This window comes from Xenopus tropicalis, chromosome 6 (assembly GCF_000004195.4).
Source record: "Xenopus tropicalis strain Nigerian chromosome 6, UCB_Xtro_10.0, whole genome shotgun sequence".
Lineage (NCBI taxonomy): Eukaryota > Metazoa > Chordata > Amphibia > Anura > Pipidae > Xenopus > Xenopus tropicalis.
This window is the reverse complement of record NC_030682.2, coordinates 1959624-1984037: the sequence shown is the minus strand read 5'-3', so window position 1 is coordinate 1984037 and position 24414 is coordinate 1959624. Positions and strand designations below refer to the sequence as shown.

Here is a 24414-nt window from a genome sequence, read left to right as displayed (position 1 = left end):
TTCTGTTAGTGAGTAGGAAGCAGATTTCCTGTCCCCTGATACAGATACACGATTATGAGCCGTGTTCATATCCAGTACCAGGTCTGTAGCCTCCTGCCCATAGATCAGTCTCCTTATACCCAGCACAGTATCAGCCAATCCAGGGGCCATTATCCCATCTGCCTCTCTGCCCTCATTATCTGCCCCCTCAGCCCCACACAGTGCAGCTCCATCTGATCCCTGTGCCAGTAAGGAACCCAATGTACCAGCCAAGTTGCACAGCTCCTCCATGTCAGGGAACCTCAGACCCAGTTGGACCCTTTCCCACAGCTGCTGGATCTGATCTTGTGGATCTTCTCTCCTTCCCTCCTTCTCCCTCTGGGCTTCTCTGTCCATCTTCCCTTTCAGGTGCAGCTCCTCAGTCTCTGTGTTTGGGTCGGTTCTGCTTCTGGATCAGTTTCTGGCCCCACTCCCCCCTGTATAACTCTCTATAGTTTAGGTGAGACAGTCCAAGTCCTTGGCCAAACAGGGTGGAGTTACCTAGAAGTGGGTGGGGATTGGGCCTATGTGTGGGTGTGTCCCAGTAGTACAAAGTGTGGGGTTAGGGGGGCCTTTACTCCTCTGTGGCCCATTCCCTCTGTGACTCTGGGACGGGTCAGTACAGAACATTTCTCTGCTTTTCTCCCTCCTCCCCAGGCTCCTCATTCAGCAGTTCCACTTGGCACCTACAGGGGGAGTTACAAACACATGAGAATTGACACCATATTTGCTGATGGAATAGAAACAACCCCACAGATTTAGGTAGGTGCCCCCGTTGCACAATTTATTTATGAAGAAGTAGAATAAGATTTACAGTCAAACCTCAATTTCACTGATTTTAGTTTTCTGAAGATTACACCATTTTTTAATGGTCTCCTAAATAAAATGAGTAAATCACTGTAAGGGGAAGGTGAGGGGGTTGTGCAACTACACCTCTCTTGCTGCTATACAGAAAAATAAAGACAGAGGCACCAGAGGTTCTTGCAAAGTATAAAATAAAAAGAGTTTAGATGATTGATGCAGTTCCCACATCAAGGAGAAGAGGTGATGGGTTAAAAAAAAACCTTTTATATAGGGAAGCCTGGAGGATCCAAAAACTAGACAGTTTAGCTCCCTATAGTTTGTACATGAAATATGATTTGTCTCCTGTTTTTAGGTAAATTATTTAAAATTTTAATCCCTTTTTTATACAGTATTTATGTGAATGTAGTATACAGCACTTACAATTGGACACCTTGATTGTATCACAGATAAGTGAAACTGTTGGATTTCATTCGATATTATGTTACTATTTTGCTACTATTAAAGGAACAGTAACACCAAAAAATGAAAGTGTATAAAAGTAACTAAAATATAATGTGCTGCTGCCTGCACTGGTAAAAGGTGTGTGTTTACTTCAGAAAGTCTACTATACTTTATATAAATAAGCTGCTGTGTAGCCCCGGGGGCAGCCATTCAAAGGAGAAAAGTCACAGGCACATAGCAGATAACAGATAAAACACTATTGTATTCTACAGAGCTTATCTGTTATCTGCTATGTAACCTGCGCCTTTTCTCCTTTTTTCAAAGCTTAAATGGCTGCCCCCGGGGCTACACAGCGGGGTATTTATATAAACTATAGTAGGGTTTCTGTAGCAAACACCCCAGCTGTACCAGTGCAGGAATGGCTGCCCCCGGGGCTACACAGCGGGGTATTTATATAAACTATAGTAGGGTTTCTGTAGCAAACACACCAGCTGTACCAGTGCAGGAATGGCTGCCCCCGGGGCTACACAGCGGGGTATTTATATAAACTATAGTAGGGTTACTGTAGCAAACACCCCAGCTGTACCGGTGCAGGAATGGCTGCCCCCGGGGCTACACAGCGGGGTATTTATATAAACTATAGTAGGGTTTCTGTAGCAAACACCCCAGCTGTACCAGTGCAGGAATGGCTGCCCCCGGGGCTACACAGCGGGGTATTTATATAAATTATAGTAGGGTTACTGTAGCAAACACCCCAGCTGTACCGGTGCAGGAACGGCTGCCCCCGGGGCTACACAGCGGGGTATTTATATAAACTATAGTAGGGTTTCTGTAGCAAACACCCCAGCTGTACCAGTGCAGGAATGGCTGCCCCCGGGGCTACACAGCGGGGTATTTATATAAACTATAGTAGGGTTTCTGTAGCAAACACCCCAGCTGTACCAGTGTAGGAATGGCTGCCCCCGGGGCTACACAGCGGGGTATTTATATAAATTATAGTAGGGTTACTGTAGCAAACACCCCAGCTGTACCGGTGCAGGAACGGCTGCCCCCGGGGCTACACAGCGGGGTATTTATATAAACTATAGTAGGGTTTCTGTAGCAAACACCCCAGCTGTACCAGTGCAGGAATGGCTGCCCCCGGGGCTACACAGTGGGGCATTTATATAAACTATAGTAGGGTTTCTGTAGCAAACACCCCAGCTGTACCAGTGCAGGAATGGCTGCCCCCGGGGCTACACAGCAGGGTATTTATATAAACTATAGTAGGGTTTCTGTAGCAAACACCCCAGCTGTACCAGTGCAGGAATGGCTGCCCCCGGGGCTACACAGCGGGGTATTTATATAAACTATAGTAGGGTTTCTGTAGCAAACACCCCAGCTGTACCAGTGCAGGAATGGCTGCCCCCGGGGCTACACAGCGGGGTATTTATATAAACTATAGTAGGGTTTCTGTAGCAAACACCCCAGCTGTACCGGTGCAGGAATGGCTGCCCCCGGGGCTACACAGCGGGGTATTTATATAAACTATAGTAGGGTTTCTGTAGCAAGCACCCCAGCTGTACCAGTGCAGGAATGGCTGCCCCCGGGGCTACACAGCGGGGTATTTATATAAACTATAGTAGGGTTTCTGTAGCAAACACCCCAGCTGTACCAGTGCAGGAATGGCTGCCCCCGGGGCTACACAGCGGGGTATTTATATAAACTATAGTAGGGTTTCTGTAGCAAACACCCCAGCTGTACCAGTGCAGGAATGGCTGCCCCCGGGGCTACACAACGGGGTATTTATATAAATTATAGTAGTGTTACTGTAGCAAACACACCAGTTTTACCAGTGCAGGAATGGCTGCCCCCGGAGCTACACAGCGGGGTATTTATATAAACTATAGTAGGGTTTCTGTAGCAAACACCCCAGCTGTACCGGTGCAGGCATGGCTGCCCCCGGGGCTACACAGCGGGGTATTTATATAAATTATAGTAGTGTTACTGTAGCAAACACACCAGTTTTACCAGTGCAGGGCTACAGTACATTATATTTTTATTACTTTAAAGTTCTTTCATTTTTTGGTGTTACTGTTCCTTTAACATGTGTTTCTGTAACATTGTCTGTTTGTATGATACATTCATTGAACACTAGGTGGTGCTGTGTTATACAGGATATAAGGTGAACACATACACTTAATTGTTAAGGTGGCCATACACGCACCGATATTATCGTACGAAACCTCGTTTCGTACGATAATCGGTGCGTGTATGGTATGTCAGCGAGCCGACCGATGTCGCAGGAAGCTGCTGAAATCGGTCGGCTCGTCGATCGGCCAGGTTAGAAAATTTTGATCGGGCGCCATAGAAGGCGCCTGACCAAAATTCTCCCTTCAGAGCTGAATCGGCAGAAGGAGGTAGAAATCCTATTGTTTCTACCTCCTTACCTGCCGATTCAGGCCTGAATGGTGTGTGGCGGATCTGACGATGTTTCGTGCGACCGATGGTCGTACGAAACATCGTCGGATCGCCACGTGTATGGCCAGCTTAAGCTTGATAAACAGCCAATTAGGCTCAAAACGTGGCTGCTGCCCATATTGTGACAATAAAGGCATTTTAATGGATTATGACAGAGTGCTGCCTTTAATCATTTGGGTTTGCACAACCACTACTTGGCCTGACTCTGGGACCCAGTAACATGTATTGGAATTAACAGTAATGGTCTCAATTCACTTCAAATAAAGATCTGACATGGGAAGTTCTCATTGGTCCTGAATCCACTTCAGTACCAGCCTCCCAGATGGGCCCATAACTGATACACAGAACATTCCGGTAACCACAACCCACATGTAGGGGATCAGAGAACTCTTTCCCCTGTTACTCAGTCTGTGACATCATCCTGCCCGGATACAGACAGGGGCACTAACAGTGATGGGAGGAACAGATTTGGATGAATAGAGTGTAAGTGGGTTAGAGAGCGGCACTGAGACGGGCACAACGGGAGGGGGGGAAGGGAGAGGGGAGGGGGGATTCTGAATAAAGTTAGATGGGGTACAGGTATGAAAGGGTTACATTAAAGGGGAAGTGAGTCTGAGAGTGAAATCACTTGGGTGAGTGATAGTGAGTGGGATTTGGGGGCATATCTATAGAGGGGCTATAGTGTTTAGGGGCAGGAATGGGAGGGGGAGGCAGGGGCAGTTGGGGGCCTGATGGGTCACACAGGTTCTATACACAGGTAAGTACCATCCCCTGTAATAGGCAAGGCTTGGATTTACCCCACTTACCAAACATGCCCCTTCCCGGCGCTAAGAGCCAGAGCAGCTGGATATGAAATCTCCTTTGTGTTGGGCACTGGGGGAACCTGTTCTACCTGCACAGGGTGGAGAGTGTGTGGGACAGATTCCCAAATATTTAGGGAATGTGCCAATGCAATCACTATAGGGGAGGGGTAGGGCAGATAGGAATATACCAATAGCTAAATATCTAGGGAGAGATATTCAGATCTTATGGGAATTTCCAAGGACACACAGTTACACATAACTATAAACCCAGTGAGAATGAGGGATGAATTGGTATTGGGGAGTTGTATCAGGAGTCAGAACCAGCAGTGCAGGGAAAGGGACAGACACAGTGACAGTTACACATAACTATAAACCCAGTGAGAATGAGGAATGAATGGATATTGGGGAGTTGTATCAGGAGTCAGAACCAGCAGTGCAGGGAAAGGGACAGACACAGTGACAGTTACACATAACTATAAACCCAGTGAGAATGAGGAATGAATGGATATTGGGGAGTTGTATCAGGAGTCAGAACCAGCAGTGCAGGGAAGGGAAAGGGACAGACACAGTGACAGTTACACATAACTATAAACCCAGTGAGAATGAGGAATGAATGGGTATTGGGGAGTTGTATCAGGAGTCAGAACCAGCAGTGCAGGGAAGGGAAAGGGACAGTGACAGTTACACATAACTATAAACCCAGTGAGAATGAGGAATGAATGGGTATTGGGGAGTTGTATCAGGAGTCAGAACCAGCAGTGCAGGGAAGGGAAAGGGACAGGCACAGTGACAGTTACACATAACTATAAACCCAGTGAGAATGAGGGATGAATGGGTATTGGGGAGTTGTATCAGGAGTCAGAACCAGCAGTGCAGGGAAGGGAAAGGGACAGACACAGTGACAGTTACACATAACTATAAACCCAGTGAGAATGAGGAATGAATGGGTATTGGGGAGTTGTATCAGGAGTCAGAACCAGCAGTGCAGGGAAGGGAAAGGGACAGACACAGTGACAGTTACACATAACTATAAACCCAGTGAGAATGAGGGATGAATGGGTATTGGGGAGTTGTATCAGGAGTCAGAACCAGCAGTGCAGGGAAGGGAAAGGGACAGACACAGTGACAGTTACACATAACTATAAACCCAGTGAGAATGAGGAATGAATGGGTATTGGGGAGTTGTATCAGGAGTCAGAACCAGCAGTGCAGGGAAGGGAAAGGGACAGTGACAGTTACACATAACTATAAACCCAGTGAGAATGAGGAATGAATGGGTATTGGGGAGTTGTATCAGGAGTCAGAACCAGCAGTGCAGGGAAGGGAAAGGGACAGGCACAGTGACAGTTACACATAACTATAAACCCAGTGAGAATGAGGGATGAATGGGTATTGGGGAGTTGTATCAGGAGTCAGAACCAGCAGTGCAGGGAAGGGAAAGGGACAGACACAGTGACAGTTACACATAACTATAAACCCAGTGAGAATGAGGAATGAATGGGTATTGGGGAGTTGTATCAGGAGTCAGAACCAGCAGTGCAGGGAAGGGAAAGGGACAGACACAGTGACAGTTACACATAACTATAAACCCAGTGAGAATGAGGGATGAATGGGTATTGGGGAGTTGTATCAGGAGTCAGAACCAGCAGTGCAGGGAAGGGAAAGGGACAGACACAGTGACAGTTACACATAACTATAAACCCAGTGAGAATGAGGGATGAATGGATATTGGGGAGTTGTATCAGGAGTCAGAACCAGCAGTGCAGGGAAGGGAAAGGGACAGACACAGTGACAGTTACACATAACTATAAACCCAGTGAGAATGAGGGATGAATGGGTATTAGGAAGTTGTATTTAGAATATCAGGTACTTTTTATAGAATTTTGTATTAGGGTCAAAGTACCACTCACCAAGGTGATAACAAAATATCTTTATTATGTGGAGTTACAAATTATATGCAAAGTACAGACAGCCAGTCACTCATACCCTGTGTGCCTGGCAGGGCCGGAACTAGGGGTAGGCAGAGTAGGCGCCTGCCTAGGGCGCAATCACTGGGGGGCGCATTTTTAAAGGAATCTTTTTTTTCATTTATTAAAGCTAGTTTCCTTGGTAGCCTTGGCCTTCCAAAACCGCCCTCCCCAACCCTCTCTGTCATGTGTGTTGTTTACTGTACTCAGGACCCAGGAGCGCACCCCCACGCTCTCTTTGCCGGCACGTACCGTAATAACCTGACCAGCTCTACTCTTATCGCGCTGGCACTTTGACGCATGTGCAGGAGGGGGTAGCGCGCGTATAGCGTAATTCAAACAGAGCTGGTGCGTTGCAAAGTGTGGAAAGTTGTGAAGCTTGTTGCTGGCACAGGTAGAGACTTGGTGGCAATGAGAGGGATTGTCCTGCCCAGGTTCAGATTGGGGGCTTGAGGGCAATATGATGGCTGCTGACACAGGTACAGGTTGGGGGCTTGGGGGCAATATGATGGCTGCTGACACAGGTTCAGATTGGGGGCTTGAGGGCAATATGATGGCTGCTGACACAGGTACAGGTTGGGGGCTTGGGGGCAATATGATGGCTGCTGACACAGGTTCAGATTGGGGGCTTGGGGGCAATATGATGGCTGCTGACACAGGTTCAGATTGGGGGCTTGGGGGCAATATGATGGCTGCTGACACAGGTACAGGTTGGGGCTTGGGGGCAATATGATGGCTGCTGACACAGGTTCAGATTGGGGGCTTGGGGGCAATATGATGGCTGCTGACACAGGTACAGATTGGGGCTTGGGGGCAATATGATGGCTACTGACACAGGTTCAGATTGGGGGCTTGGGGGCAATATGATGGCTGCTGACACAGGTACAGATTGGGGGCAATATGATGGCTGCTGACACAGGTACAGATTGGGGGCTTGGGGGCAATATGATGGCTGCTGACACAGGTTCAGATTGGGGGCTTGGGGGCAATATGATGGCTGCTGACACAGGTTCAGATTGGGGGCTTGGGGCCAATATGATGGAGGCTGATACAGGTTCAGATTGGGGGCAATATGATGGCTGCTGACACAGGTTCAGATTGGGGGCTTGGGGGCAATATGATGGCTGCTGACACAGGTACAGATTGGGGGCAATATGATGGCTGCTGACACAGGTACAGATTGGGGGCAATATGATGGAGGCTGATACAGGTTTAGATTGGAGGCAATATGATGGAGGCTGATACAGGTTTAGATTGGAGGCAATATGATGGCTGCTGACACAGGTTCAGATTGGGGGCTTGGGGGCAATATGATGGCTGCTGACACAGGTTCAGATTGGGGGCTTGGGGCCAATATGATGGAGGCTGATACAGGTTCAGATTGGGGGCAATATGATGGCTGCTGACACAGGTTCAGATTGGGGGCTTGGGGGCAATATGATGGCTGCTGACACAGGTACAGATTGGGGGCAATATGATGGAGGCTGATACAGGTTTAGATTGGAGGCAATATGATGGCTTCTGACACAGGTACAGATTGGGGGCTTGGGGGCAATATGATGGCTGCTGACGCAGGTACAGATTGGGGGCAATATGATGGAGGCTGATACAGGTTTAGATTGGGGGCAATATGATGGAGGCTGATACAGGTTTAGATTGGGGGCAATATGATGGCTGCTGACACAGGTTCAGATTGGGGCTTGGGGGCAATATGATGGCTGCTGAGACAGGTATAGATTGGGGCTTGGGGGCAATATGATGGCTGCTGAGACAGGTACAGATTGGGGCTTGGGGGCAATATGATGGCTGCTGCTGGCACAAGTACAGATGGGGGGGGGCAATATGGTGTCCACCGACACAGGTACATGGTGGCAATGGCTGTTGGCACAAATACATGGGGACAATATGATGGCTGTTAGCACAAATACATGGGGCAATGTAATGGCTGCTGGCACAGGTACATAGTGGCTTTATGATGGCAACTGGAACCAGTACATGGGGGCAATATGATGAGGCAATAAAAAGGCTGCTGGCAGCCTGGCACAGGTGCATGGGGGCAATCAGGAAGGGGGGGCGCTGATTGAAGCCCTTGCCTAGGGTGCCAAAATACCTTGGCCCGGCCCTGGTGCCTGGGTGTGTGCCCATCTCTCATGAAAAGAGACCTGTCTGTCCCTCCTGGGAAGAGAGAGAGAGACATGTGCCCCAGGGTATATGCCGGGGGTCAGTATGTCCCTACCCCCCAAGTATCTATAAAAGGCAAGAACATATGTTAAAAGGCGGCTCAGTCCTTTCCCAAATTAACTTACAAGTCTGTGTGACTGGCAGGTATACATTTCATATGCTGTGTCACTATAATTCTGTAGGGATGTAGCGAACTGTTCGCCGGCGAACTAATTCGCGCGAACATCGAGTGTTCGCGAACGCGGAAGTTCGCGAACTTTCAGCGTATGTTCGCCATTTGGGTTCGCCTTAGCTGGCGCGAAATTTTGACCTCTCACCCCAAACCAGCAGATACATGGCATCCAATCAGGCAGCTCTCCCTCCTGGGCCACCCCCCCCTTGGACCACTCCCTTCCATATATAAACCGAAGCCCAGCAGCCATTTTACATTCTGCCTGTGTGTGCTTGAAGAGATAGTGTAGGGAGAGAGCTGTGCATTGATTTGAGGGATAGTTTAAGTAGTTTTTCTGGCTATTAATCTACTTTCTACTGCTCTGTATTTGTGTGGGGAGAGGACTGAGGAGCTGTGTATTTATTTTGAGGCAGAGTTTAAGTAGTTTTTCTGGCTAGTAATCTACTTTCTACTGCTCTGTATTTGTGTGGGGAGAGGACTGAGGAGCTGTGTGTATTTATTTTGAGGCAGAGTTTAAGTAGTTTTTCTGGCTAGTAATCTACTTTCTACTGCTCTGTATATTTTGTCTAAATAACAATTTGTCTAAATAACAATAATAATTCCGTGTCCAGAAACACAACCTGAGTGACGGTTTTCCACCAGCAATAAAATATTCCGTATCCACTACTGTATACGTTGCCCTTGCAGGCCTTGTTGCCCGGTGTCTGCAACCAAGTGCCACCTAGCTGTGTGAGCTTTTTCACAATCTGTCTAAATAACAATAATAATTCCGTGTCCAGAAACATCACCCAAGTTGTTGTTGTTTTGTAAAAATAAAAAAAATGCCAGGCAAAGGCAGGCCGCCACGCAGAGGCACTAGGGGCCGCGCTGCTATGATATCCTGTGGCCCTAGGAAATTGCCCAGTTTTCCGAAGGCACTTACCCTGAACTCCCAAAATGCTGAAGAGGTAGTTGACTGGCTTACACAGCACACCCCATCCTCTACTGTTTCTAACTTTGCCACAACATCCTCTCTCTGATATGGGCACCCCACGTACCACTTCCTCCACCACCGCCGCCCCTTCTTCACTGGAGTCAGAGGAGTTATTTACTCATGAGTTTGTTGAACTGAGTGATGCGCAACCATTATTGCCAGAAGAAGATGAAGGAGATGCGGACGTTACACCAGATATCATAATTCAGGCAGGCAACACAACAGAGATGAATATAATGTATCGTGTTATAGACACGAAAAAGGCAGGACTGGCACACCTCTTATTGTTAAAATTTAACTTTTACTTTCACTAGTTAAAAAATTGGTAAGTTAAAATAGATAGAAAAGTAAGGAAAAGTTTAAAATGTTCAATGTCACACCTTGAAAAATGTTTCAATTCTAGCTCTTATCCTCCTAAATAATGTTGCTTGGGAAGTATCTTTAACTGTTATAATTGGTTACATTTGTATCCATGCTAGTCTGTGTATTGCAATTACCAAAGGAGAGCACGGTCCTTTCATTCAGGTACGTATTGCTAATCTCTGCACAGAAGGTCAAAAAATAAGCACACCATCCATTCAATAAATTTTAATTAACCCTTCATGTGTCGTGTGATTTATTACTTAATTAACCCTTGTTGTCCAAGGGCTCAGTTTTACTATACAGCGTCAGACTAACCTGGAATTTGTTTACAGCACAGTATTTACAAATTCCTCATTCTTATGTTATAGCACATCAATTGTAAAAATAGGGCTTACTATTGGGCCCAGCAGGGTAGTGGGTATTAGTTAACCCTTACGGTATACTTTTGACAGCAAGTTGGTGGCAATTACAATGATCGAAATCTCTATTAAGAGTGGACGGACTCATCCGCTTATCGTAGCTTCCGCACCTTACTTACAAGAGGGTAGAGTCACTAATTACGATAGCGCTGTTTAACCCATTCAATAACGATTACTTATTTTGTCACCGATACTCATAAAAATACGTATGGGAATCACGTTCGTATTTACTACCTCAGTATACTTGTAATCGCTATAGGCTTAATAGTGCTCACATTATTTCCGTGGGGACGTTAAGACTTGCTTTTTTACAATGCAATGCTTACAAAAGTCAAGTTCACGTCATAACCGCTCAGTCTAACCCTGAGCCTGTATCGACTTTACTTAGTTATTTAACCGGTGTATGGTGCACTACTATTAATGATTTTCTTGTGCGGCATATGAATTGCGTTCAGTTGTAAAGATTCACTGTATTGCCTATTAGTGCCTGAGAAAGGGACTGCATTAGAATCCCAACTTGTATTTCCCAACTTGTATTGTCCCTATTATTTCGGCGCCTAAATAATTAGATGTATGCAGTTCTGTTCAATAACATCGGCAACCTGAATTTGCCAAGCCCCCGACTTTCCTTAGTTGGTTAACCAATATACAATGCGCTAATATACAATACGTTAGTATGCAACATACAGATTAAATTCAATTTAAGTGATTCACCACATTGTCCATTAGTGTCTAGGAGGAGAACTGCATTAGGCTCCCGGCTTGTGTTGCCCCTATTGTTATGGCGCCTAAATGGTTAAATATATACGGCTCTATTTATCGCCCCGGCAACTAGAATCTGCCGAGCTACCGAGCAAGCCACGGCGAGGTTCCTTTAGCACTGCTTCGCTCCGCGCCCAAATCCTAATGCCCAACACCCCAACACTACCTCAGCCGGCAGGACCGTAGGACCAGGTCGGCTATAGCGGATATCACCGCTTCACGTTAGACTACACCAGATCGACAGCCAGTCTACACTACTGGCTGAACATCACCTGGAAGTCGGCTGGTATCGGCAGGCAGGGTTTAAAGTGACAAAAAGTTGCCCACATTCCCCATTCACATGGGGCGTCTCACATCCTTGATCTAGTAAATCCTGTGCCGATGTAACAACTAGGGTTGTAGGCACAGGAATATTTCTCTGACCTCCTATTTTTGTGCAGCCAGTAATGTAGGCTGACTATCTACACATTGTTTAGTCTAATGTGAATGGGGAATGTGGGCAACTTTTTGTCACTTTAAACCCTGCCTGCCGATACCAGCCGACTTCCAGGTGATGTTCAGCCAGTAGTGTAGACTGGCTGTCGATCTGGTGTAGTCTAACGTGAAGCGGTGATATCCGCTATAGCCGACCTGGTCCTACGGTCCTGCCGGCTGAGGTAGTGTTGGGGTGTTGGGCATTAGGATTTGGGCGCGGAGCGAAGCAGTGCTAAAGGAACCTCGCCGTGGCTTGCTCGGTAGCTCGGCAGATTCTAGTTGCCGGGGCGATAAATAGAGCCGTATATATTTAACCATTTAGGCGCCATAACAATAGGGGCAACACAAGCCGGGAGCCTAATGCAGTTCTCCTCCTAGACACTAATGGACAATGTGGTGAATCACTTAAATTGAACTTAATCTGTATGTTGCATACTAACGTATTGTATATTAGCGCATTGTATATTGGTTAACCAACTAAGCAAAGTCGATACACGTTCAGGGCTGTTAATAATGCAGGCAGATTACTCATTTCTGAGTTATATATGAACAGGGAACGTTGGCAACTGCTGATTACTCGGAATCTTACCTGTCAAGGCAATGGGCGGAAGTGTGGGTGCTGGTATTTGGGTTAAGAATCAGTGTCTCACAGAATTGTCCTAGTAATTTTTTGCGCCGAGGATTGCCGATACAGGAACATCATCTGGTTTTCAGATGATGTCCAGCCAGTAATGTAGACTGGCTATTGATCTAACTGAGCCTAAAGTGAAGTAATAATAATTGTAATTGCCGATTTCCGTCTCATAATCCAGTTTGCTGAGATAATAACAGAACGGTAGGCACCATGATTTGGTTATAACAACGGAACAGCGCTAAAGGAATCCTGCCGTATCGTCCTTGGGGGCTTGGCAAATTCAGGTTGCCGATGTTATTGAACAGAACTGCATACATCTAATTATTTAGGCGCCGAAATAATAGGGACAATACAAGTTGGGAAATACAAGTTGGGATTCTAATGCAGTCCCTTTCTCAGGCACTAATAGGCAATACAGTGAATCTTTACAACTGAACGCAATTCATATGCCGCACAAGAAAATCATTAATAGTAGTGCACCATACACCGGTTAAATAACTAAGTAAAGTCGATACAGGCTCAGGGTTAGACTGAGCGGTTATGACGTGAACTTGACTTTTGTAAGCATTGCATTGTAAAAAAGCAAGTCTTAACGTCCCCACGGAAATAATGTGAGCACTATTAAGCCTATAGCGATTACAAGTATACTGAGGTAGTAAATACGAACGTGATTCCCATACGTATTTTTATGAGTATCGGTGACAAAATAAGTAATCGTTATTGAATGGGTTAAACAGCGCTATCGTAATTAGTGACTCTACCCTCTTGTAAGTAAGGTGCGGAAGCTACGATAAGCGGATGAGTCCGTCCACTCTTAATAGAGATTTCGATCATTGTAATTGCCACCAACTTGCTGTCAAAAGTATACCGTAAGGGTTAACTAATACCCACTACCCTGCTGGGCCCAATAGTAAGCCCTATTTTTACAATTGATGTGCTATAACATAAGAATGAGGAATTTGTAAATACTGTGCTGTAAACAAATTCCAGGTTAGTCTGACGCTGTATAGTAAAACTGAGCCCTTGGACAACAAGGGTTAATTAAGTAATAAATCACACGACACATGAAGGGTTAATTAAAATTTATTGAATGGATGGTGTGCTTATTTTTTGACCTTCTGTGCAGAGATTAGCAATACGTACCTGAATGAAAGGACCGTGCTCTCCTTTGGTAATTGCAATACACAGACTAGCATGGATACAAATGTAACCAATTATAACAGTTAAAGATACTTCCCAAGCAACATTATTTAGGAGGATAAGAGCTAGAATTGAAACATTTTTCAAGGTGTGACATTGAACATTTTATGTGTCTATAACACGATACATTATATTCGTAAGTTTCCAATACTGAGCACCCTAACATATACCACTGTAGTGCGAGGTTTTCTCTCTATTTTAAACACAACAGAGATGGACATAAGGTGTGATGAGGTCCCCGCTGCTGCTGTCTTCTGTGAGCTGTCAGAAGATATTGATGCATCTGAGGAGAATGATGATGAGGAGAGTGATATTTTGTGGGTGCCCACAAGAAGAGAGCAAGAGGAGGATAGTTCAGATGGAGAGACAGAGAGTCAGAGAGGCAGGAGAAGAATAAGACTTAGAAGAAGCAGGGACAGCTCCCAGGGAACAGTAGGGCAACAACATGAATCGGCACCTGTGGTCAGCCAGCCAACGCACCCGCCAACTTCTACTGTTACTGCTAGAAAGCCCACATCAAAAGGCTCAGCAGTGTGGCATTTTTTTAATGTGTGTGCCTGACAAAAGCGCTGTAATTTGCAATGAGTGCAGTCAGAAACTGAGTCTTGGGAAGCCCAACACCCACTTAGGTACAACTGCTATGCGAAGGCACATGAACGCCAAACACAAAGCACTATGGGAGCAACACCTCAAAGGCAGCAGCCAAATGCTAAGCCACCCTCCTTCTGCTCCAGCATCTTACTGCTCTACCTCTGCTGTCCTTGACCCATCTCAACCACCCTCCACTCCGCCTTCCAGTTCCTGCTCATCTGCCCCCAGCCAAGTTTCTGTGAGGGCCATGTTTGAGCGTAAGAAACCAATGCCTCCGAGTCATCCCCTTACCCGGCGTCTGACAGCTGGATTGTCTGCACTCTTAGCCCCCCAGCTTTTACCATACCAGCTGGTGGACTCTGAGGCTTTCCACCAATTTGTAGCAATTGGGACACCGCAGTGGAAGGTACCCAGCCGCAATTTTTTTTCACAGAAGGGAATACCACACCTGTACCAGCATGTGCAGAGCCAAATCACCGCATCTCTGTCATTTAGTGTTGGGGCAAAGGTCCATATGACTACTAACACATGGTCCTCCAAGCATGGTCAGGGCAGGTATGTCACCTACACTGCCCACTGGGTGAACCTGGTGATGGCTGGGAAGCAGGGAATGCGTGGTTCAACAACAGTGGAGTTGGTGTTACCGCCACGGGTTGCATGCGGGTCTGCCACCACCTCTACTCCTCCTTTGCTCTCTAACTCATCTTCTAAGTCGTCTTCTAAGTCGTCTTCTAACTTGGCTTCTTCCTCGGCTTCTTCCTCCTCTGCTGCTGTGTCCTCCTCCACACCTGTGCACCCCCAGCTCCACATAGGCTATTCGACGTGCCAGGTACGCCGTTGTCATGCTGTCTTGGGCATGACATGCCTGGAAAGTAGAAACCATACCGGATCTGTACTCCTGTCATCTCTGCACTCACAGGCCGATCGGTGGCTGACCCCACACCAACTGAAAATTGGAAAAGTGGTGTGTGACAACGGAAGCAATCTGTTGGCAGCACTGAGACTGGGCAATTTAACACATGTGCCCTGCATGGCACATGTTTTAAATTTGATAGTCCAACGGTTTGTCTCGAAGTACCCAGGATTGCAGGACATTCTCAGGCAGTCCAGGAAGGTGTCTGGCCATTTCAGATGTTCCTACACAGCCATGGCACGCCTTGCTGACATTCAGCGGCGGCACAACTTGCCAGTCAGGCGTTTAATTTGCGACAGCCAGACTCGCTGGAATTCCACGCTAATGATGTTTGAACGTCTGCTGCAACAACAAAGAGCCATCAATGAATACCTATTTGAACTGGGTGGTAGGACTGGATCTGCAGAGCTGGGGATTTTTTTCCCCCGTTACTGGGTGCTTATGCGCGACGCCTGCAGGCTGATGCGCCCTTTTGACGAGGTCACAAATATGGTTAGTCGCACTGAAGGCACCATCAGCGACCTAATACCCTTTGCTTTTTTTCTTGAGCGTGCCGTGCAACGAGTGACAGATGACGCTGTAGACCAGCGTGACCAAGAGCCTGATTTCTGGGCGGAATCACCAGAACGTTCCCAGGCACCTGCTGCAACGCAGGGAGAGGTGTCAGAAGCGGAGTCAGAGGAGGAAGGTGGCTTTGTGGAGGCAGAAGACCAACAGGAGCAGGCTTCCCAGGGGGCTTGTGGTCACCTTTTGTGGAGCCCTGGTCTTGTACGTGGCTGGGGGGAGGAGACGGTGGTGGATGAGGACGTAGTCCTTGATAACAAGGAAGGGGAGATGGATACCTCTGCATCCAACCTTGTGAGAATGGGGTCTTTCATGCTGTCATGCCTGTTGAAGGACCCCCGTATCAAGAGGCTTAAGGAGAAGGACCTGTACTGGGTGGCAATGCTACTAGACCCTCGTTACAAGCATAAAGTGGCAGAAATGTTACCAACGTACCACAAGTCCGAAAGGATGCTGCATTTCCAAACCAGCCTGCAAAACATGTTGTACAATTCTTTTAAGGGTGATGTCACTCCACATTCCAGGGGCAGAGGTGCCGGTAATCCTCCCACGAGCACACCTGCAAGGACAATGCACTTTGGCCACTCTGTAACGTCAGACATGCAAAGTTTTTTCAGTCCACGGCAGCGCCAGGACCCTTCTGGATCCACCCTCAGAGAACGCCTCGACCGGCAGGTATCGGACTACCTGGCATTAACTGCAGATATTGACACTGTGAGGAGCGATGAACCCCTGGATTACTGGGTGCGCAGGCTTGATCTGTCGCCAGAGCTGTCACAATTTGCCATAAATCTGTTGTCTTGCCCTGCCTCAAGTGTCCTCTCAGAAAGGACCTTTAGTGCAGCAGGAGGGATTGTAACTGAGAAGAGAACTCGCCTAGGTCACAAAAGTGTTGATTACCTGACCTTTATTAAAATGAATGAGGCATGGATCTCGGAGGGTTACTGCACGCCGGAAGACTTGTTCTGACTGCCCATGCAGCTGTCCTTCTCTGCACGCCGCATGACACCACACACAGCTGTCCTTTAGCGTCCTCCTCCACCACCGTACAAACTAGGGTGCAAATCCTACTGGCTTAATTGTAAGCCAAACTTTTTGGACAGGTAAATCCTGAATTTTTCTCTCTTCTACTCTTCTGTGCTTATCACCCTATCTGAGTTCTTTGAAAGGGTTTGGCTGGGGCATGGTTATGATACCATCTAGCTTTGATGTTTTTAATGTCTTCTGTGCTTGTTGTCACCCTATCTGAGTTCTTTGAAAGGGTTTGGCTGGGGCATGGTTATTATACCATCTAGCTTTGATGTTTTTAATGTCTTCTGTGCCTGTTGTCACCCTATCTGAGTTCTTTGAAAGGGTTTGGCTGGGGCATGGTTATTATACCATCTAGCTTTGATGTTTTTAATGTCTTCTGTGCTTGTCACCCTATCTGAGTTCTTTGAAAGGGTTTGGCTGGGGCATGGTTATACCATCTAGCTTTGATGTTTTTAATGTCTTCTGTGCTTGTTGTCACCCTATCTTAGTTCTTTGAAAGGGTTTGGCTGGGGCATGGTTATTATACCATCTAGCTTTGATGTTTTTAATGTCTTCTGTGCTTGTTGTCACCCTATCTGAGTTCTTTGAAAGGGTTTGGCTGGGGCATGGTTATTATACCATCTAGCTTTGATGTGTTTAATGTCTTCTGTGCTTGTCACCCTATCTGAGTTCTTTGAAAGGGTTTGGCTGGGGCATGGTTATTATACCATCTAGCTTTGATGTTTTTAATGTCTTCTGTGCTTGTTGTCACCCTATCTGAGTTCTTTGAAAGGGTTTGGCTGGGGCATGGTTATTATACCATCTAGCTTTGATGTTTTTAATGTCTTCTGTGCTTGTCACCCTATCTGAGTTCTTTGAAAGGGTTTGGCTGGGGCATGGTTATGATACCATCTAGCTTTGATGTTTTTAATGTCTTCTGTGCTTGTCACCCTATCTGAGTTCTTTGAAAGGGTTTGGCTGGGGCATGGTTATTATACCATCTAGCTTTGATGTGTTTAATGTCTTCTGTGCTTGTTGTCACCCTATCTGAGTTCTTTGAAAGGGTTTGGCTGGGGCACGGTTATTATACCATCTAGCTTTGATGTGTTTAATGTCTTCTGTGCTTGTCACCCTATCTGAGTTCTTTGAAAGGGTTTGGCTGGGGCATGGTTATTATACCATCTAGCTTTGATGTTTTTAATGTCTTCTGTGCTTGTTGTCACCCTATCTGAGTTCTTTGAAAGGGTTTGGCTGGGGCATGGTTATTATACCATCTAGCTTTGATGTTTTTAATGTCTTCTGTGCTTGTCACCCTATCTGAGTTCTTTGAAAGGGTTTGGCTGGGGCATGGTTATGATACCATCTAGCTTTGATGTTTTTAATGTCTTCTGTGCTTGTCACCCTATCTGAGTTCTTTGAAAGGGTTTGGCTGGGGCATGGTTATTATACCATCTAGCTTTGATGTTTTTAATGTCTTCTGTGCTTGTTGTCACCCTATCTGAGTTCTTTGAAAGGGTTTGGCTGGGGCATGGTTATTATACCATCTAGCTTTGATGTTTTTAATGTCTTCTGTGCTTGTCACCCTATCTGAGTTCTTTGAAAGGGTTTGGCTGGGGCATGGTTATTATACCATCTAGCTTTGATGTTTTTAATGTCTTCTGTGCTTGTTGTCACCCTATCTTAGTTCTTTGAAAGGGTTTGGCTGGGGCATGGTTATTATACCATCTAGCTTTGATGTTTTTAATGTCTTCTGTGCTTGTTGTCACCCTATCTGAGTTCTTTGAAAGGGTTTGGCTGGGGCATGGTTATGATACCATCTAGCTTTGATGTTTTTAATGTCTTCTGTGCTTGTTGTCACCCTATTTTAGTTCTTTGAAAGGGTTTGGCTGGGGCATGGTTATTATACCATCTAGCTTTGATGTTTTTAATGTCTTCTGTGCTTGTCACCCTATCTGAGTTCTTTGAAAGGGTTTTCCTGGGGCATGGTTATGATACCATCTATCTAAGATATTTTTTCTGTCTTCTGTGCTTGGTACGCTATCTTCGATTTTTTAAAGGTTCTGCCTCAGGATTGGTTATGATACCATCTATCTAACATATTTTTTCTGTCCTCTGTGCTTCAGTGGCTGCAACAAAAAAACCATAATTTTTTAGGAATGTACACATTCCTGATTTTTCAGGGTTCTGCAACGGCGGCAAAATCGTATCTTTTATGGTCACCACAGGTGATCGAAAAGGTAGGACAAACCTGGGCCCACACTGCAGAATCAGTGTTTTTTGGTTCACGTTACTGTACATTGAATTACCTCTGCCTGACCATGCACGTGCGCACAAGCACGGTGACTGCTAAACACACCACTACAGAAATATTCCCACCGACGGGACGAACGTCCTGGAGGTGACAAGCAACTAGTAAAAACTAATATTCGCACACTTGACAGTATCATTAAAGCTTTTTGCGTTTTTTTTTCGTTGCAGTAAACGCGGCGTTTTGTCTTTGCGTGTGAACTAGCCGTAACCTTTACACGACTTGATTGGAATGTAGATGCCAGACTTTTTAAAGCAGTTTATTACATAAGTTTAGGAATGTAGTGTGTTTTCTCCCGTTAACAGCACAAAACGCAACGCTGTGTCAACAACGTATTTTTCAGAGAAATTTTTGCCCTTGATGCCCCTCCTGCATGCCACTGTCCAGGTCGTGGCACCCTTTAAACAACTTTAAAATCAGTTTTCTGGCCAGAGATGGCTTTTCTAGGTTTTAAAGTTCGCCTTCCCATTGAAGTCTATGGGGTTCGCAAAGTTCGCGAACGTTCGCACTTTCCGGCGAAAGTTCGCGAACGGGTTCGCGAACATTTTTTTTTAGGTTCGCTACATCCCTATAATTCTGTATGAACATATTTTACATAATCCCCCTCAAATGTATCCCCCTATTCATTCAACACATCATCATTTTATTTTGCACTTAGTTATGTAAAGTCCATGGGAAAACTCCTCAGATCTTCAAATGTTTCTTGGAACCTGTGAAATGTCCATGATGTAAATATTATGTAATAACAATTCATTATCATGTAATGAGATGGGAAACAGCGATAGGATATAAGCTCTAATCTAACTATCCCTAAGCCTGTCTCTTCCAACTCAGATGGACTTTATTTCCTTTTGGATTCAGCCATAATTATTGTCCCCCAATGTTTTAGTATTAAACTTTCCATGTAACCTTCCTTATCCCTCTGTATTTGATTGTAACTGATTGTAACTTCTTCATCCCGTCTTTCTACAACATAGTACCATCATGTACCTAAGCAGGAGCCAATAGTATTACAGGTTTCTAGAATCAGTTTAACTAATAGTTTCTTGTTACTTCTTAACACATTCTTTTATACAACACTTGGCAAACATTTCTCCTGTGAATGATGCCAGGAACATCTCTTGGGAATCTTTATCCATTCCCTGTAAGAGCTTTCCTTGATTCTCTGGCCTTGCAAGGCTCAGAACACAATAATACGTGACAGCCATTCAGGCCTGAGCTACTGAGTCCCTATGGGGAATAAGGGAGCCGCACTGGTACAGGGATTCACCAACACCCTGTTTAGGCCCCGGCCATTCTCTGGCTCCTCAGAGCTAGAACCCAGTCTATACAGAGTCAGGAACAGGTGCAGCGTGGGTAAGCTGTACTGCTTTAGGCTTATGTAGGCTTGGGAAGGCTATTAGATTATCAGTCAGTGAGTATCAGATACTGTAGCAGGCAGGGGCAACACTGGGGGTAGTGACACAGTTGTTGCAGGATTAATAATAACTTCCATCGGCTCAGCTTAAGAACAGATTCATCACCCCCCCTTAGGTAGGCCTTTAGCAGCAAACACAGTCTGTGGGGGAAACACCAGCTGGAATAACAGGCACAGATACAAGCTCTTTAGAAGAGGGTCCAAAATGTAGCCAGACCATCACTGGTTAATGACACATTTCAATCATCTTCCATTTGTCTTTTGCTGAAATTCCACTTTGTATCTCCAAATAGTCCTTAATTTTATTGCATCACTTTTACATCAGGTTTCCTTGGGTGACGTCTCCATTCCTGTTGCCGACAGATGGATATTCTCCGTGTCTCCTCTATCCCTGACCTACACTGAATATCAGTGTCACTAACCCTATATATATATTTATAGGTATATAATAACCCAATCACTGTATTACCATGTCATTCCATACAGAACTTGTTACTGTCTGGAAAAAACAACAAAAAATAAACTAGAAAGGGAAGTTTGAAAACAAACTTCATGTTGGGTTGAAAAAAAGTCACTGAATGGGCTCCGCCCACTTTCTCTGACCATGGACCACAGTTATACAGTAAAAGCCACTGTGCAAAATTTGGGGCCCTGGTTTTAATAGTGTCTGAATAGCAGCAACTTAAATTTCCCCGCTGAAAGTCAACGACATCTGATTGGTGGTTGGTGGCCCCACCCCCTTTTTCTAACCTGGAACTGCAGTTACCCAGTGACTAACTCTGCAAAGTTTAGGGGCCCTAGGATTAATAGTTAAAGATCGGCAGCAATTAGACCAATAAAAGTCAATAGGTGAATTGTGATTGGTGGTTGGTGGCCCCACCCACTTTTTCTAACCTTGAGTCGAAGTCACCCAGTGACAAACAGTAGGCACCCTGGCATAAATAGTGTGAGAATGGCAGCATTTTAAATTTAAACCAATAAAATTCAATGGATGAAATCTGATTGGCTGTTAGTGGCCCAACCTACTTTTCCTATTTTTGAAATGAAGTCCCCCAGTGACCAACATTGCAAAAACTTGTGAGACATAAAACTTGTGAGACTGACAGCATTTTACACTTCCCCATTGAAAGTAAATAGGTGAAATGTTATTGGCTGTTGGTGGCTCCGCCCACTTTTTTCTAACTTTGAATGGAAAATACCCAGTGACTAACTCTGAAAACTTTAACAACCCTGGAATTAATATTTAAATAATGGCATCAGCTTAAATATAAACCAATGAAATCTAATGGGTGGAAATGGATTGGCTGATGGTGGCTCCTCCCACTTGTTTGGGAACCCTGAAATAAATAGTGTGAGCAAAGCAACATTTTAAATATAAACCAAAAAAATTCAATAGGTGAAGTCTGATTGGCTGTTGGTGGCTCCACCCACTTTTTCTAACTCTGAACTGCAGTTACCAGGTGACTAGGTCTGCAAAGTTTGAAGACCTTAGTATTAAAATTTAAAGAATGGCAGCAGTTTAAATTTAAACATATGAAGTCTATAGGTGAAATCTAATTGGTTGTTGTTGGCCCCACCCATTTTTCTAAACTTGGAACATAGTCACCTAGTGACAAACTGTGCAAAGTTTGGGGACCCTGACATAAAACATGTGAGAATGGCAGCAGTTAAAATTATCCCGCTGAAACCAATGAAAGAAATGTGATTGGCTTTCGGCGGCCCCACCCAACTTTTTCTAACCTTGAGTACAAAGTCACACAGGGACTGACTGTGCAAAGTTTGCGAATTCTGGCATCAAACCAATAAAATTCAATAGGTGAAATCTGATTGGCTGTTGGTGGCCCCGCCCACTTTTTCAAAACTATAACTGCAGTCCCCTAGTGACCAACTGTGAAAAGTTTGGGGACCCCGGTGTTAATACTGTGAGAATGGCAGCAGGTTGAATTTCCCCATTTAGAGTCAATAGGTAAAATCTGATTGGCTGTTGGTGGCTCCACCCACTTACAAAAATACAAAAAACCTTAAATGTGTAGTCACCCAGTGACTGACTGTGCAAACTTTGGGAAGTCTGGCAACAAACCAATAAAAATCAATAGGTGAAATCTGATTGGTTGTTGGTGGCTCCGCCCACTTTTCAAAACTAAAATTGCAGTCCCCTAGTGACTAACTGTGAAAAGTTTGGGGACCCTGGTGTTAATACTGTGAGACTGGCAGCAGGTTGGATTTCCCCATTGAAAGTCAATAGGTAAACTCTGATTGGCTGTTGGTGGCTCCACCCACTTTTTCTTACCTTGAATGCGTAGTCACCCAGTGACTGACTGTGCAAACTTTGGGAAGTCTCGCAACAAACCAATAAAAATCAATAGGTGAAATCTGATTGGTTGTTGGTGGCTCCGCCCACTTTTCAAAACTAAAATTACAGTCCCCTAGTGACCAACTGTGAAAAGTTTGGGGACCCTGGTGTTAATACTGTGAGACTGGCAGCAGGTTGGATTTCCCCATTGAAAGTCAATAGGTAAACTCTGATTGGCTGTTGGTGGCTCCACCCACTTTTTCTTACCTTGAATGCGTAGTCACCCAGTGACTGAGTGTGCAAAGTTTGGAAAATCTGACATCAAACCAATAAAAATCAATAGGTGAAATCTAATTGGTTGTTGTTGGCCCCACCCACTTTTCTAAACTTGGAACATAGTCACCTAGTGACAAAATGTGCAAAGTTTGGGGACCCTGACATTAAACATGTGAGAATGGCAACAGTTAAAATTTTCCCACTGAAACCAATGAAAGAAATCTGATTGGCTGTTGGTGGCCCCGCCCACTTTTTCAAAACTAAAACTGTAGTCCCCTAGTGACCAACTGTGAAAAGTTTGGGGGCCCCGGTGTTATTACTGTGAGACTGGCAGCAGGTTGAATTTCCCCATTTAGAGTCTATAGAAAAAATCTGATTGGCTGTTGGTGGCTCCACCCACTTACAGAAAAAAAAATCTTAAAGGAGACATATCCTATAAAAATGATGAATGTACCAGGGAATTATACTCCTCTAGATATAGAAGGATTGTGCTTAAAAAGTTGTGTTTTGGACTGATTTTTTTGAGAAATTCCCCCAAAACCCCACTAGCTCCGCCCATCTGTGCCACTTCCTGCTGGCTGAATTCTCTGGATGAGCTGGGGAGCCGGCGGCCCTCCGTACCCTGCACTGTAGGATAGGAACCAATCAGCAGCTAGGCTGACCTGATAGGGAACTGAAGCCTGTCTGTGCTTGTGTGAGTGCAGGGCTGTGATTGGCTCTCCCCCTCTTACTGTGCTTCTGGCAGGGACTGTTAGGACACGCCCACCCCTCATTTGAAACCCAGACAGGGACCTGAGAGGATCTATAGGGAGCCCCAATAAAGGGGCCATTGTTACAGATAGGGTTAATGTTTAGCCCAAAGGGAAACCAGCACCGGGTATTATTCATAATTGCCTACAGGGTTAGGGGTTTGTTTATCCAATGTGTCTCCTTTAAATGCGTAGTCACCCAGTACCTGACTATGCAAAGTTTGGGAAGCCTGGCAACAAATCAATAAAAATCAATAGGTGAAATCTGATTGGTTGTTGGTGTTCCACCCACTTTTCAAAACAAAAATTGCAGTCCCCTAGTGACCAACTGTGAAATGTTTGGGGACCCTGGTGTTAATACTGTGAGAATGGCAGCAGGTGGGATTTCTGCCAAATCTGTTTCCTGAGGCCTTGCTTGCTTGTAACAACAAACTTTATTGAGACACAAACAGACAATATAGCAAACCTTATTAACTGTAGTGCTGGCCCAGACAGTAGATGGCAGCACATATTAAGATCTCTATATATGTGAACATCTCCCCTTTTTTTTTTTTTTTTTTTTTTTTTTTAAAGAACAAAGTCTTTGTATCTTGCAGGTGTTTTGATTACTCGAGTACGAGT

General features: G+C 45.3%; 1 long non-coding RNA gene across 1 annotated transcript; it reads right to left on the bottom strand.

The window, feature by feature from the left end:
• Positions 1-374: 374 nt before the first annotated feature.
• Positions 375-4549, bottom strand: LOC116411681. Its single transcript, XR_004223280.1, has 3 exons — positions 4530-4549; positions 647-704; positions 375-448 (listed from the first exon to the last, which is right to left on the bottom strand). It is a non-coding gene; the product is annotated as an uncharacterized LOC116411681 (long non-coding RNA).
• Positions 4550-24414: the final 19865 nt, after the last annotated feature.